The sequence below is a fragment of the Ochotona princeps genome, chromosome 2 (assembly GCF_030435755.1).
Source record: "Ochotona princeps isolate mOchPri1 chromosome 2, mOchPri1.hap1, whole genome shotgun sequence".
NCBI classification, from domain to species: domain Eukaryota; kingdom Metazoa; phylum Chordata; class Mammalia; order Lagomorpha; family Ochotonidae; genus Ochotona; species Ochotona princeps.
Window position 1 is genome coordinate 59004067 of NC_080833.1, and position 13159 is coordinate 59017225.

A 13159-nucleotide genomic window follows, 5' to 3' on the forward strand; every position below is an offset into this window, starting at 1 on the left:
AACCCACACAGATACAGCCAAATAATCTTTGACAAAAAGACAAACGACAACCCAGGCAAATGGGAAGGTCTGTTCAATAAATGCTGCTGGGACAACTGGTTGATAGCCTGCAGAAACAAAAAAATAGATCCACATCTCTCACCATACACTAAGATCAGATCTAAATGGATAACAGATCTAAACCTACATCCAGAAACCTTCAAACTTTTGGAAGAAAATGTTGGAAACACACTGGAACACTTAGGGGTAGGCCCTCACTTCCTAAAAAAGACTCCAGATGCAGTAGAAATCAAGACCAAAATAAACAATTGGGACCTCATCAAACTAAGAAGTTTCTGTACAGCTAGAGAAACAATCAACAAAGTAAAAAGGCAACCCACAGAATGGGAGAAGATCTTCGCACACGACATAGGTGATAGAGGGCTAATATCCAGAATATACAAAGAGCTACAAAACAACCAAAATGTCAAAACAAACAACCCACTCAAGAAATGGGCACGGGAAATGGGCAGACACTTCACAAAGGAACAAACCCAAATGGCAAATAAACATATGAAAAAATGCTCAAGTTCCCTGGCAATAAGGGAAATCCAAATTAAAACATCAATGAGGTACCACCTAACGCCAGTAAGACTGGCCCACATGAATAAAAGCACCAAGGACACTTGTTGGCGAGGTTGCGGGGAAAAGGGAACCCTACTCCACTGCTGGTGGGGCTGCAGGCTGGTACAGCCTCTATGGAAATCAGTATGGAGAATATTCAAACAACTCAAATTCAACATACCGTATGATCCAGCAATAGCACTCCTAGGAATATATCCAGAACACTTGTTCTATGAGAAACCAACATGTACTCCTATGTTCATAGCAGCACAATCAGTAATTGCAAAAACATGGAAGCAGCCAAAATGCCCATCAAAAGAGGATTGGATAAGAAAGCTATGGTTCATCTACTCCATGGAATACTACTCAGCTATTAAAAAAAACAAAATGCAGTTCTTTGTGGCCAAATGGGCCAAACTGGAAACCATAATGCTAAGGGAAATGAGCCAATCCCAAAAGGTTAAATACCACATGTTTGCCTTAATTTAAGATGATATGATGTTATGTATAACATGTTATGTTTTGAATGTTATATGTTGTGTATAAACTAAAATTGAAGTATAGGTGAGGTGGTCACAGAAGGTGGCTGGGAACCCGCATTTACTTTTAACATATTGGTTACTCATTACTATGTCAATTAATTCCATAATGATGTAAATTTTTGCTGATGGTATGTTGGAGCTTTCAATTGACTGGGATGATACTCTGCTGGCTCTGTCATCAGACCAGAGAGGGTATACCTAAGAAACCGTTGAACTTGACGGGACAATAAGATGCTGGACTCTATGTTTGGTATACGCTTGCAATGGGGAAATCTCAACTGAACTTGAGCTGTGGTTATGCAATAAGGTGGAGGAATCCACCATGGTGGGAGGGTTTGGGGAGGGGTGGGGAGAACCCAAGTATCTATGTAACTGTGTCACATAATACAATGTAATTACTGAAGTTAAATAAAAAATAATTAAAAAAAAAAAAAAAAGAATTCAAGGGTAAGTAGTTTCTTAGCAGCCATCCTGGGAAAGACTCTTAGGAGAGGGAAAGGAAAAGAAAGACAATCACAGCCTCATCAAGCAGATTACCTCTTCGTGCCTTAGTTTAGATGGAGAGCTCTGGAGGCACTGAACTACCTTTCTCGGTTAGTCTCTCATTTCCACATCCTGTCAGTCATTGCTATGGACTGTTACTAGGATATGCTAATTTTCACTACTTCTGGCCTGCCCCCAGTATTAGATGGAAGGCCTTCTGGCCAGAAAAGCCCTCAGACACTGTTGCAGAGGCTAGCACCTCATGTGTAAAGGTGTGTGCCTGTGTGATGAATGAAAGACCCGTATGGGAGGACACTTACAGCATCTGCTGCTCTGGGTTAGGGAGATAAGGTTCAGAAAACTTGGATCAATTTCCAGTTTGACAGTCGAATAAAATATTTTATATTAAGGTTAAGTCTAAATTATGAGGCAAATATTACATGAAGCAAATTTACTTTGTAAATACATTGTGAAGTTGTCATTTAGTGATAGACATATAGTTTCTGAATAGATCCAACTTCTGGGTTTATTTATGTTCACCACTGCAACAAAGTACTGTTTCAGCTACTGTGTATAAGATGAGGTGGTTGGCTTGTATTTATGAGCAATATTTTAAGAAAAAAAGACATGTTTAAATGTTAAAATAATACTTTTTTCTGAAAGGTTCGTGAGATCTGAGGTTGAGGAAGAATCATAGCTCTTATTTTCACACTTAATTTAGGCCTGTGTTCCATGAGTGGAATAGTGAGTGAGACTACCTACACTGTTTAATTCCTATCTCCCTCCTTCTCCAGGGGCTTGAAATTAATTATGTACAACTTAAGAATGCATATGATATGACTCCATTTATGTGTAAAGATCAAATTTAATAGAATCATCAGTGGTCCACTCAGGGTGTAATTGAAAAGGATGATATGCTTAGGAAATGGAATGGATAACTACCACCTTTTCCAGCAATCAATTAAAGCTCTTTTAATGATTGGCATGATAAGTTCAGGAAGTAAACAGATGTGAAAAGTTATCTACCACAAGTAAACAGCAGATTCTTCAAGATAAAACAGGAGGATTAAGAATTTAAACAAGGCAATTTTATAATATATATGTAGGAGGTGGTCACAGTTCCTAATTCAAATCTTATTTCCACAAATGGAGATTATAGAAAAACAGATTAAATGTCATAAGAATATAAGTAGAAGAATGCAATTACACTGATCCACATGATTGTGTCTCTTTTAAGTTAATCATTTTTTTTTGAAAGTCAGAAAGATAACGGATATTTCCATCTGCTGGTTCATTCCACCAATGTTCACATCACCAGGGTGAGGCAGATATAAACCAGGATCTAGAACATCATCTGGATGACAGACTCATGACCTAGGGCTGTCATCTTCTGCATTGCAGGGTGTCTGTTAGTGAGAAGTTGGAATTAGAACCAAGAATTGAACTGATACAGGTGACATGTCCAAGAAGCCTCTTAACTACTGCAGCAAATTTCAATCATATAACACTGTTATTTAGAGAAGTATTATCAATGTTTGCTCTCCAGGAAGTAGACTTTTCTCCCACAACCTCCTTATGACTTATGTCCTTAAAGTTGCTTTGTTACATCATTCTTTTTTTAAAGTTCTGGCAGGATTATGAATAGAGCTAAGGTACCAAGATGTTTGTTATACCTCCTGTTGTCTAGAACATTGCCTGACTCATAACTCATGAATGAATGAATAGTGGCTGACGTGTTAAGATGGTATTCTTCCTGTTATATATTCAAATCATTTAATTTTCAGGTTTTGAGCACCATGCCTGAAATATCTTGAAACTTGCCCATAGCAAATGAGGTTCACAACTTGTTTAATAGGGTGGACTAATAGGGTGAAAAATACCTAGTAGAAGCTTGATTAACTTTGATTCGCCCTAATCTCTCTGTCCTTCTCAAGGTAAATATCAATTTTTTCTTTTTACTATGTCTCAACAGTGTAGATTGGGAGTAGCTAGAAAATGGCATGTGATCAGTTGGAAGCTCATGAAGCTGAGATAATTCATTTCATAGCTTAGAGTATTTTGGCTTGTTCTCAGAAACATGTAGTGGCTCTCAAAAACTCTAACAAGTCCCAAGGACAACGTTGGGGTGTTTTAGCTATGTGTCTCTAGACCTTAGAGGGTTAATTAGTTTAATCAGAGTATCTAATTACGTAGTAGTCTGGAGATTTTTTTACTCTTCTGAAACTCTAGAATTTGAATGTAAATCACATTATACTGAAGGATGATAAGCCTTAACAGCACCAGTGTTCTGTTTCTGATCCAGAAGATAGGAAATATTAATTTCAGAATTTCCTAGTCAATCTTTAGGTTTATGGTCAGACAGGAAGTACTTTTGTTTCTTTAAGCTTTTAGCTCACCTATAAAATAAGAACTATGGCTTTTTATCACTTATAATTAGAAAGATTTACTGATTTTTGCCTAGTGGCTATCTAGAATTAACCATACATTATACTTTGCATTCCTGGAGTATCTTACTCTTTTTGAACATGATTGCTTAACATGCTATTTGATCTTTTGAACAATACGATGAACAAAGGGAGAGAATTATTACAGACAGCTTTTGTTAAAAGCAAAGAATATGAAAAACTTTTCAACTGATATTAATCTTATAATTTGTGGCCATTTCTTGAGGACAAGCCATTTTTAATATACAGATAGAACGTTCTGAACATGTATTAAGCTCTTAATGTGTGCCTGGTTGTGTTCTATGTGATGCACATATTCAGTCATCAGATTATCACAACAATACCGAGACCCGATATGGGGGTAGACTTAAATTTTGCCCAGATTGTTAACTTCTGTCTGTCTGGTTTTTAATTACATACTGGTCACAATTTCATTGTGTGGGAAAACTATGTCTCCATCCTTGGAGCAGGCCATGTCACCTACTTTGTCCAGTTACATGTAGGTAGAATGGCTGATGTACAATCCCAAAACATAGGTCTTAAGTACCTTATATGTTTCTCCTCTTCATCTTCACCATTACCACAAATAAATTTGCTCTACCCTGGTTGACCTTAGGCAGTGCATATATAACAGAATGAAACAGATATGTTAAAAATTCTTCTACACTGCAATGTTTGACGTAGCATTATTCACAGTGACTAAAAGAACCAACATAATGTATAAGGAAACACACAACATAATATTACTCAGACATTGGAAAAAATAAAATTTTGTCATTTGCAACATCTCAGATGGAACTGGAAGACATCATGTTAAGTGAAGCAAGACAAGCACAGAACGACTAATATAGCATGAGCCCACTCATATGTGACATATATAAAAAAGTCAATTTCATAGAAGTTAAAAGGACATTGAGAGTTATATGAAGCTTAGGAAAGTAGAGAAGAAAAGAGTGATGGGAAAAGACCAACAGGTATTAAGTTACAGTTAGAAAGTAGCAAGAAGTTCTGGTCTCCACCTGCACACTAGGGTGACTACAGATAATGATAAATTGTACATTTCTCTTAAATATTTGAAGCAAAGCATTTAAAAGTTATTGCTGTAAAGACACATTTAATGTTTGAGGAGATAGCTGTGATAACCCTGTGTAGTTAGACATCAAATAGTATATCATCCAAAAATAACTATTATTTTTATCATTATTTTATATGAAGTGAACAGATTTCATGTATGTTACAAAGCACAGTTATGTTCCGCACCCTAGCATCAATTCTGCCCATGTTACTCTTCCTTCCTTCTTCTCTCCTTGTTTCCTTCTTTCCTCCCTCCCTTCCTCCTTCCCTTCCTTCTTTCTTTTTTTGATTATTATTATTATTATATTTTTGACAATCTTTACATAGTTAATTATGGTAAAAAGATTCAAGGGCTATAGGGAAGTGGATAAGACCATTATTATTGTTTCCTTCATGTATCTGAGGTAAAGGGGGATATTGAGGGAGAAGCCCCACCCAGTTTCCCACCCACCCCAGGTCCCGGATGTGGGGCATGCTCAGAGATACTTGCTCAAGTGGTTTTGATAGTTCACCAGTTATGAATCGCTGCCAGTCTCGCCACTCCAAGCACAGTGAGGTCATTGAAGAATCCAATAATTGACATAGTCCATCATAGAGTCTCCATTTGCCCAGTATTTTGCTGCCAACATATAACTGAGGTGGTTGATTGACTTGTTCTTTCTTCTGTCTTTTCTTGGTTATGGTTCTGAGTCCGGCAGTTCGATTGGGGAGATCTCCAAAGAAACTTTGAGTTATTCCCAGACCAGATTCTTGTACGTTCTAGCAGGCACAGGGCCTGGCACAGTCCATCACCATGATCAGCTGGTGGTTTCAATTGCTGGGTTGGTTCTGTTTTCAGTCCCGACATTCACTGGAACCAATGGGTATTGCAGTCCAGCCTGCTTCTGTCCAGCACACACTCGGGCCTCACATAAAGCAGTGGAAGCTGCAGCCTAGTCGGAGCGACCCACAATAACCCCCACCAGGCCCGCCCTCTACCCTGGTTTGCCAGGATGTGTAGCAGACTAGAATGTCGTGCTTTCATTCTACTTTGCAATCACAGGTTTTATCTCTTTCTACATAGGAAATAGAAAAAAACCCTGCTATCTCTTGAGAGCATACACAAAGGCTGTAAGCAGTAATAAATATCAAAATGCCAATCTTGCTCATATTGATTATATCTTTTTGTACTATGTGTGTTGATTACCACAGATCAGGGAAAGTATATGGTATTTGTCTTTTGTGGACATTTCTTTCAGCATAATGGTTTCCTGTAGAATCTACTTTGTTTAAAGATACATGATTTGATTTTTTTCTATGGTTTTAGTGGTATTCTATGATGTATGTAAAACACATTCTCTTGATGCAGTCATCAGTTGGTAAAAATCTAGGCTGATTATCTTAACTATTGTAACTTGAGTTGTGGATATACGTGGATATACAAATACTGTCTCATATGCTGATTTCATTTCTTAAGGGTAAATTCTCCTGAGTAAGATGATAGGATAACATGGCAAATACATTTTCAGCTCTCTGAGGAATCTCCAAATTGTCTTCTATAATGGTTGTACTGGTTTGAGTTCCCACTAACAATGGATTAGTGGGATCCCACAGCCTCACAAACATTTTATTTTATTTTTTATAAAAAATTTCAGATGATAACCATTCTAACAAGAGTGAGGAAAACCTCAATGTGATTTTATTTACATTTTCTTGTTGGGTAGTAGCATCCTTTCATGTGTCTGTTGACCATTTGTATTTCATCTTTTGAAAACTCATATCTCTGTCCATTTTATAACTGGGTTATTTGTTTTGTTTTGTTATGAATTTCTTAAGCTCTTTATAGATCCTGAATAGTCATTTTTTATCAGTTGCTTAGTTTGCAAATATATTGTCCCATTCTGTCAGTTGCCTCTTCTCTTCACTTGGTTAAGTGTTTCCTTTACAGTGCAGAACTTTCTTGGCTTGTTGTAATCTCATTTGTTTATTGTTGTTTTTATTGCCTGTTCTGGGATTTTTTCCAAGAAGTCTTTGCCTATGCCTGTGTCTTTCAGAGTTTCCCTTCAATGTTTTCATTTAGTAAATTGGTGATATCAAGTTGTAGGTTTAGAACTTTGATCATTTTGAGTTAATTTTTCATAGGATGTATGGAAGGGGTTTTGCTTTCATACTTCTGAAAGCATAGATCACATTTTCTCTACACCATTTGTTGAAGAGACTGATATTCTTCCTATACTGGTTTCATCACATTAGTCAGGTATTAGTTGACTGTAGATGTAGATTATTGGGATTCCTACTCTGTTCTACTGATCTGCAAGTCTGTTTTTGTGCCAGTGTCAGGCTGTTTTTGATTACACCTTCCTGTAGTACAACTTGTATTTTGCTATTATGATGCCTGTAAGTTTGTTTTTGTTATTTAAAATTACTTTACCTATTTATGGTCTCTTCTGTTTCCAAATTAATTTTAGGGCCAGGTTTTTTCTAGATCTGAGAACTCTGTCATAGATATTTTGACTGGGGTTACACTGAATCTTTAAATTGCTCTTCATAGTGTGAACATTTTAATATTAATTCTACCAATGCACAAACATGGAAAGGTTTTCCATGTTTTGGTGTCTACTTCTATTTTCATCTTTAGTGTTTTGTTATTTTCATCATGAGATCCCAAACATCCTTGGTTAAATTTATTCCAAATTATTCAAATTTGTTTGCAGCTATTACAAATGGGACTGATCTCCCAAGTTCTTTCTCAGCCATGAAATTGTTTGTGTATACAAAGGCTATTAATTTTTGTGCGATTTTATACTCTTCAACAGTACCAAGTTCTTCAATGAATTCTAATAGTGTCTTAGCAAAGTCTTTTGGGTTCACTGTGTAAAGAGTCTTGCTATCTGAAAAGAGTGATAGTTAGAATTACTCCTTTCCAATTTGTATTCCTTTGTTTTCTTTTTCCAGTCAATGGTTCTCCACGAAACCTCCAGGACTATATTGCATATTAATGGTGATGATTGGCATCCTTGTCTGGTTGCAATCTTAGTGAAAATGCTTCCAAATTTTCATCACTTAATGTGATATTTGCTGTGGGCTTTTTATATATTTCCTTGATTGTGTTGAGGAATGTTCCTTCTCTCTCCAATTTAATCAAGGTATTTATCATGAAGGAATGTTGTATATTTCAAATTCTTTCTCTGTATAAATTGAGCTAATAACGCTTTTATTCTTCAGCTCATTAATGTGGTGAGCATTTATTAATATGTGTACTATCACTGAATACTAGTGATAAATTCCATATAGTTCAGTTGATTTTTCTTTCTGATAGGTTGTTGGATTGGATAAGCTAGTATTCAGTTGAGGATCTTGTCATATATGTTCATCATGGATCTTGGTCTAAACTTCTCTTTCTTTGTTATATCTTTTTCTAGATTTGGTATTAAGATGATCTTGATCTCATAAAAAGATATTGAGAAGATTACCTACCTTTGAGTTATTTTTGAATAGTTTGAGAAGAACTGGAGTTAGTTCTTCTTGAAATGTTTGATAGATTTCAACAGTGAAGTCATCCAGTCTTATGCTTTTTTTGTTGGGACCGTCTGTTATTGATTTGATCTTCCTATTAGTTATTGTTCTAATTATCTTTTGTATTAATTGTGATTTAAGTTTTGAATATTGTATGTTTTCTGAAATCTATCAATTTGCTCTTGATTTTCCAGTTTGTTGGTACATAGGTGTTGTGATTCCTAATGATTCTTTTTTTCTTTTTTTTATACATTTTATTATTATTCTTATTTTATAGTACAGTTTCATATTCCCTTATCCCCTCCCCAGTTCCCTCCCCCCCCCAGGCCCCTATATCATTACTAACATATAGTTCTTCATACTCAGTCATATGTCCATCATTGCGGGCCTGGACAATGGCAGAGAGTCCAGAATCCTATTGTCAAGATATAGTAAACAGTTTCATTGTAAGTCCATCTTTGTCTGGAAGCAGAAATGCATACCACACTACATCCTCACATCTGAATGTAGTCTCCATTTCACAGCTACTGTACATCCCCTTAAATGAAAAGTCATGTTTCAAAATCAACAATAGAAAGAAAAATAGAAATTTACAATGCCATGAAGTTAAATGACATGTTACTAGATATGACAGTCTCCATTACACAACTGCTGTACATCCCCTTAAATGAAAAGTTGCGATACAAAATCAACAAATAGAAATTTACAATGCCTGAAGTTAAATGACATGTTACTAGATATAACAGTCTCCATTACACAGCTACTATACATCCCCTTAAATGAAGAGCCACAAAACAAAATCAACCACAGGAAGAAAAAAGAAATTAACAACACCATGAAGTTAAATAACATGCTGTTAAATGGCTAATGTGTAGCTGAAGAAATGAAAATCAAGAACCTTCTTGAAGAAAATGATGCCACTGCATGACATACGAGTCATTGAATGATTTAATCAGAAGGAAGTGTTTTGAAGAGATGAAACTAACAGAGAATAACAAAACCCGTGTGATATAGTTTCCGCTAATCTTTGTTGAAGTGTGTCTCCTCCAGACAATAAGCAGATGGGTTTTGTTTTTTAATCAAGTGTACTACTCTATGATGTTTGATTAAGCTTAAGCCATTTACATTCAGAGTTTAATATACATGGGAGTTACGTTGGTCCTGTCATTTTAGGAATGGGTTGTTCATTGGTTTAGTCTTCTGTTGTCATTTTACTGGGATGTTCTTGCCATTTGCCTTTGGTTTTGGTAGGTGCTATTCCTCTTCTCTGCCAAGAGAACATCTTGAAGTATCATTTGTAGGGCAGGTTTGGAAGAGGCAAATTCTTTTAGCTTTTCTTTATTGTGGAAGAATTTTATTTCATTTTCAAAGACAAAAGAAAGCTTTGCTGGATATGTTATCCTGGGCCGACAATTTTTTTCTTTTAGAATCTGGAATATGTCACTCCATTCTCTTCTTGCCTGTAGAGTTTCCTATGAGAGATCTCCTGTAAGCTTAATTGGCATTCCTTTATCTGTCAATTGATTTTTTTCACGTGCACATTTAAGGATCTTTTCCTTATGTTCAATTGAAGAGAGCTTGATGATCATATGTCGTGGTGAAGATCGCATTTGGTCAAGCCTGTTGGGAGTTCTGTGCCTCTCCTGGAACTTGTTTCCCAATTCTTCCTCTAGAATTGGGAAAATTTCCTTTATTATTTCATTAAATACATTTGCAAACTCAGCTTCTCTTTCTGCACCTTCTGGGACTCCCATAACTCTTAGATTTGGCCTCTTAATAGTGTCTTTCAATTCTTGAATACTTTTTTTGGCCTGATCCAGCTCTGCTTCCAGCTTTTTGTTTGCTTCCCCGTGATCCAGGAAATACCTTCCAATTGTGAGATTCTTTCTTCTGCTTGCTATTTTGGAGACTCTCCACTGTACTTTTAATTTGCTCCACTGTGTTCTTAATTTCTGATATACCAGCCTTGATTTGCTTTATTGCTTCCTTAAATTCTTTGAACTCTTGCATGAGCTTCTCATTGTTGATCAGAATCTTTAAAATGAGTCTTATGGATTCTGTGTGCCCCATTTTTCTCGATGTCTTCCTCAGTTAACTCTGAGATTGGCATAGGGTTTTGCTCCCTTGCAGGAGAGTTTTCAGCAATATTCATTGTGCCTTTGTCTCTTCTTTTGCTCTTGATCATTGTACTTCTGATTAGCAGAGTCTTCTCCTTGTGGTAGGCTTCTAAGCTGTGTCACCCACAGGTCTACAATGCGATTTTACTTATTGCGGTTGGTACACAACTTTTTGCTTGCAGCCACTTGTGCCTCCAGTGAGTTCCAGGTCTGGGTTCTTATGTCAGATTTTTACCGTGGTTTCCACAGCACTTGGCTCACCACTCACCACCTCCTGTGATACCGTGGTGAGGCTGCACTGTTGTCTCTGCAACCTTTCTCCCACTTCCGGTTGGAGCAGGTCCCAGGATTAGAGAGACACCAGGTGTCCTATATAATTAGGTTGTTGGTGGCGCTGATCTTTTTGGAACCTGTTGGACGTTAGGTCTGGGTGCCAGACGGACCTATTTTGACCCATACGATGACCCAATCAGTATTATTTTCCTGCGGGACCAGTGCAATCTCGGACCTCAGCAAGTTTTCGCGAGATCAGCACATGCGCAGTTCACTGTTGTCCCCTGCAGTCCCAAAGCTATTGCCACAGTGCCCAAAATGGCGCCTGCCGTAAAACCACTAAGGTTCTTGATTTGCTGGCTGTCAGATCCGAGGGCTATCCCAGACCTGCCCTAAGTGGAACCTGTAGAATGCACGTCGTTGCAGTTCACCCAGACAGAAATTAGCTCACTCCCAGCTGAGCGCATGCTCAGTCCTCTCCATCACTCTTTCCTTCTTACAGCTCAATTCAACTCTAGGGGGCTGACTGGACTGTGAAATCCACTCTGTTCTCGCACTGCCTGTCTGAGATCTGCTGCTCTGTCTCTGCTCCTGGTCAAATCAAATGGACCAGCAGGACGTACAGTTCTTTGGTTTCACCACCCAGGCTCCCAGTGAAAGTCCCTTCCCACCTGGTTGCTGGTGGAGTTCCAGCTGCTGTGGAGTTCAGATCGCCGTGCTGGAATATCAGTCTATGCAACACCACACCGTTGTGTCCACTGCTTTCCTGTGTCTGTCAGTTTCCAGGTGCCCCTCTGCTGTTTTTCTGTCCTTTCCTATTTCCTGAAATATGTTCTCTCTGCTTCATCCTGGTTAAATGTTTTTCCGTCTGTATAAACGTGTCCTTACCCTATTCCACCATCTTGATTCTCCAAGAGCCATCTTTCATCCCTAATGATTCTTTGTATATTCATGATATATACATGGTCATGTCTCCGCATTCATTTCTGATTTTATTAATTTTGGTCTTCTCGTTTTAAAATTTTTGGCTAGTTGGATTGATTTTATATAAATTTTGTTTAATTTTTCAAAAAATATGTTCTTCAATTAACTGACCTTATGTATTATTTTTTTTGATTTTAAAAAATTTATTGTTTAATTTTAAATATTTTTCTTCTAAATAGCTTTGATTTCTCCTTTGAATTTGTCTGACCACTGTTCCTTGAGTAGTATATTCCTTAGTCGCCCGGTATTTCAATATATTTTAGAATATTTTAAGTTGCTGATAACCTGTTTCATTATACATAATTGCCAGAAAAGATATTGGTATACTATCATTTTTTTAAATTTGCTAGGTTTTGCTTTATTGCATATCATATGGTTTATACAAGGTTTATACTAGAGTAAGTTCCATACACATATAAGAAAGAGTATATTATGTCACTGTGGTATTAAATGATATAGGTATCAATTACATCCATTTGGTCTAGAGTATGGATCGGTTCTATTGTTTATTTGTTAATTTTCTATGTATTTTATCTGTCTTTTAGCTCCATTAATAGTTACCTTGGCATTGGGAGGATATACATTTGCTAAAGTCACTTCTAATTGAATTGATCCCTTAACTACCAGAATATAGAATATAGAATGTGGTGCAATTCTATATCTCTTTTAGCAGTTTTTGTGTAAAAGCCAATTTTGCCCGATACTAGAATGGTTATTACCTATTCATTTTTCTTTCTTTTGAGTGAAATAAATATCTTTTTCATTCTGTAAATTCCAGTCTGCATGTATCTTTGTTGAGATATCTTTCTTGTGGGCATCAAATAGGGAGTCTTGTTTTTTAATTCATTCAGCCAATTCGTATCTTTTGATTGGAGATTTTAGACCATTTGTCTCCAGAGTTTTTATTGAAGGGTAACAGCTTGGTCCTATAATTTTTCATAAATATTCTGATTATTCACTTTTGATCTCATTTATACTTTTACTAAAAATGTCCTACAATCACATTCTTTTGGTATGGTGCTTTACATTGTCTATTTCTATACATAGCATATCCTTGAACATCATTTTTAAGACTGGATGAGTGGTGGCAAATGCTTTGAATCTCTGTTTGTGTTGGAAGGTCTTTTTTCATCTTCATGTATAA